The following is a 4,418-nucleotide window of genomic DNA, read 5'->3' on the forward strand; positions in this document are numbered from 1 at the left end:
TATAAAGGAGTACTACAGGTGTCTCCGAAGGTACATGTTGAGTTAGCATAATTCGAGATTAGGTTTTGTCACTCCGATTGTCGGAGAGGTATCTCTGGGCCCTCTCGGCAATACTCATCACCTAAGCCTTGCAAGCATGTAACTAATGAGTTAGTTATAAGATGAAGTATTACAGAACGAGTAAAGAGACTTGTCGATAACGAGATTGAACTAGGTATTGGATACCGACGATCGAATCTCGGACAAGTAACATACCGATGACAAAGGGAACAACGTATGTTGTTATGCGGTTTGACCGATAAAGATCTTCGTAGAATATGTGGGAACCAATATGGGCATCCAGGTCCCGCTATTGGTTATTGACCAGAGATGTGTCTCGGTCATGTCTACATCGTTCTCGAACCGTAGGGTCCGCACGCTTAAGGTTTCGATGACAGTTATATTATGAGTTTATGTATTTTGATGTACCGAAGGTTGTTCGGAGTCCCGGATATGATTACGGACATGTGGAGGAGTCTCGAAATGGTCGAGACATAAAGATTGATATATTGGACGGATATATTTGGACACCGAAAAGGTTCCAGAGAAGTTTGGAGCCCCGGGAGGTTACCGGAACCCCCCGGGAGGTATATGGGCCTTATTGGGCCCATGTAGGAGGAAGAGAGAAGAAGCAAGGGAGGGGGGCGTGCCCCCCCAAGCCCAATCCGAATTGGGGAGGGGGGCCGGCCCCCCCTTTCCTTTCTCCTTCCCCCTCTTCCTATTACTACTACTAGTACTACTTCCTAATACTAGTACTCTTTCCTTCCCCATCCAAATAAGATAAGGAAAAGAGAGGGAAACCTACTTGGAGTAGGTTTCCCCCTCCTCATGGCGCGCCCCCCTAGGGCCGGCCACCTCCTCCCTCCCTCCTTTATATACGGGGGTAGGGGGGCACCCTAGAACATACAAGTTGATCATTGATCGTTCCTTAGCCGTGTGCGGTGCCCCCCTCCACGATATTACACCTCGGTCATATTGTAGCGGTGCTTAGGCGAAGCCCTGCAACAGGAGAACATCAAGATCGTCACCATGCCGTCGTGCTGACAGAACTCCCCCTCGACGCCTCTGCTGGATCGGAGATCGAGGGTGCATCATCGAGCTGTACGCGTGTCAAGAACACGGAGGTGCCGGAGTAATGGTACTTGGATCGGTTGAACCGGAGGACGTACGACTACTTCCTCTATGTTGCGTCAACGCTTCCGCTTCGGTCTACAAGGGTACGTAGACAACACTCTCCCCTCGTTGCTATATCATCACCATGATCTTGCGTGTGCGTAGGAAATTTTTTGAAATTACTACGTTCCCCAACAGTGGCATCCGAGCCTAGGTTTTATGCGTTGATGTTATATGCACGTGTAGAACACAAGTGAGTTGTGGACGATATAAGTCATACTGCCTACCAGCATGTCATACTTTGGTTCAGCGGTATTGTGAGATGAAGCGGCCCAGACCGACATTACGCGTACGCTTACACGAGACTGGTTTCACCGTTATGAGCACTCGTGCTTAAAGGTGGCTGGCGGGTGTCTGTCTCTCTCACTTTTGTTGAACCGAGTGTGGCTACGCCCGGTCCTTGTGAAGGTTAAAACGGAGTCTATTTGACAAACTATCATTGTGGTTTTGATGCGTAGGTGAGATTGGTTCTTGCTTAAGCCCATAGCAGCCACGTAAAATTTGCAACAACAAAGTAGAGGACGTCTAACTTGTTTTTGCAGGGCATGTTGTGATGTGATATGGCCAAGACATGATGCTATATTTTATTGTATGAGATGATCATGTTTTGTAACCGAAGTTATCGGCAACTGGCATGAGCCATATGGTTGTCGCTTTATTGTATGAAATGCAAACGCCCTGTAATTGCTTTACTTTATCACTAAGCGGTAGCGATAGTCGTAGAAGCAATAGATGGCGTAACGACAACGATGCTACGATGGAGATCAAGGTGTCACGCCGGTGACGATGGTGATCACGACGGTGCTTCGAAGATGGAGATCACAAGCACAAGATGATGATGGCCATATCATATCAGATATATTGATTGCATGTGATGTTTATCCTTTATGCATCTTATCTTGCTTTGATTGACTGTAGCATTTTAAGATGATCTCTCACTAATTATCAAGAAGTGTTCTCCCTGAGTATGCACTGTTGCGAAAGTTCTTCGTGCTGAGACACCACGTGATGATCGGGTGTGATAGGCTCTACGTTCAAATACAACGGGTGCAAAACAGTTGCACACGCGGAATACTCAGGTTATACTTGACGAGCCTAGCATATACAGATATGGCCTCGGAACACGGGGACCGAAAGGTCAAGCATGAATCATATAGTAGATATGATCAACATAGAGATGTTCACCATTGAAACTACTCCATCTCACGTGATGATCGGACATGGTTTAGTTGATTTGGATCACGTAATCACTTAGATGACTAGAGAGATGTCTATCTAAGTGGGAGTTCTTTAGTAATATGATTAATTGAACTTAAATTTATCATGAACTTAGTACCTGATAGTATTTTGCTTGTCTATGTTTGTTTGTAGATAGATGGCTCGTGCTGTTGTTCCGTTGAATTTTAATGCGTTCCTTGAGAAAACAAAATTGAAAGATGATGGTAGCAATTACACGGACTGGGTCCGTAACCTGAGGATTATCCTCATTGCTGCACAGAAGAGTTACGTCCTGGAAGCACCGCTGGGTGCCAGGCCTGCTGCTGATGCAACTGACGACGTTAAGAACGTCTGGCAGAGCAAAGCTGATGACTACTCTATAGTTCAGTATGCCATGCTTTACGGCTTAGAACCAGGTCTTCAACGATGTTTTGAATGTCATGGGGCATATGAGATGTTCCAGGAGTTGAAGTTAATAATTCAAGCAAATGCCCAGATTGAGAGATATGAAGTCTCCAATAAGTTCTACAGCTGCAAGATGGAGGAGAACAGTTCTGTCAGTGAGCATATACTCAAAATGTCTGGGTATAATAATCACTTGATTCAACTGGGAGTTAATCTTTCGGATGATAGCGTCATTGGCAGAATTCTCCAATCACTGCCACCAAGCTACAAGAGCTTTGTGATGAACTATAATATGCAAGGGATGAACAAGACTATTCCCGAGCTCTTCGCGATGCTGAAAGCCGCGGAGGTAGAAATCAAAAAGGAGCATCAAGTGTTGATGGTCAACAAGACCACTGGTTTCAAGAAAAGGGGCAAAGGGAAGAAGAAGGGGAACTTCAAAAGGAACGGCAAACAAGTTGCTGCTCAAGTGAAGAAACCCAAGTCTGGACCTAAGCCTGAAACTGAGTGCTTCTACTGCAAGCAGACTGGACACTGGAAGCGGAACTGCCCCAAGTATTTGACGGATAAGAAGGATGGCAAAGTGAACAAAGGTATATGTGATATACATGTTATTGATGTGTACCTTACTAATGCTTGCAGTAGCACCTGGGTATTTGATACTGGTTCTGTTGCTAACATTTGCAACTCGAAATAGGGACTACGGATTAAGCGAAGATTAGCTAAGGACGAGGTGACGATGCGCGTGGGAAATGGTTCCAAAGTCGATGTGATCGCGGTCGGCACGCTACCTCTACATCTACCATCGGGATTAGTTTTAGACCTGAATAATTGTTATTTGGTGCCTGCGTTGAGCATGAACATTATGTCTGGATCTTGTTTGATGCGAGACGGTTATTCATTTAAATCAGAGAATAATGGTTGTTCTATTTATATGAGTAATATCTTTTATGGTCATGCACCCTTGAAGAGTGGTCTATTTTTTAAATCTCGATAGTAGTGATACACATATTCATAATGTTGAAGCCAAAAGATGCAGAGTTGATAATGATAGTGCAACATATTAGTGGCACTGCCGTTTAGGTCATATCGGTGTAAAACGCATGAAGAAACTCCATACTGATGGACTTATGGAATCACTTGATTATGAATCACTTGGTACTTGCGAACCGTGCCTCATGGGCAAGATGACCAAAACACCGTTCTCCGGATCTATGGAGAGAGCAACAGATTTGTTGGAAATCATACATACAGATGTATGTGGTCCGATGAATGTTGAGGCTCGTGGCGGATATCGTTATTTCCTCACCTTCACAGATGATTTGAGCAGATATGGGTATATCTACTTGATGAAGCACAAGTCTGAAACATTTGAAAAGTTCAAAGAATTTCAGAGTGAAGTAGAAAATCATCGTAACAAGAAAATAAAGTTTCTACGATCTGATCGTGGAGGAGAATATTTGAGTTACGAGTTTGGTTTACATTTGAAACAATGTGGAATAGTTTCGCAACTCACGCCACCTGGAACACCACAGCGAAATGGTGTGTCCGAACGTCGTAATCGTACTTTACTTGATATGGTG

This window comes from Triticum aestivum, chromosome 3B (genome assembly GCF_018294505.1).
Source record: "Triticum aestivum cultivar Chinese Spring chromosome 3B, IWGSC CS RefSeq v2.1, whole genome shotgun sequence".
In the NCBI taxonomy this organism is placed as follows: domain Eukaryota; kingdom Viridiplantae; phylum Streptophyta; class Magnoliopsida; order Poales; family Poaceae; genus Triticum; species Triticum aestivum.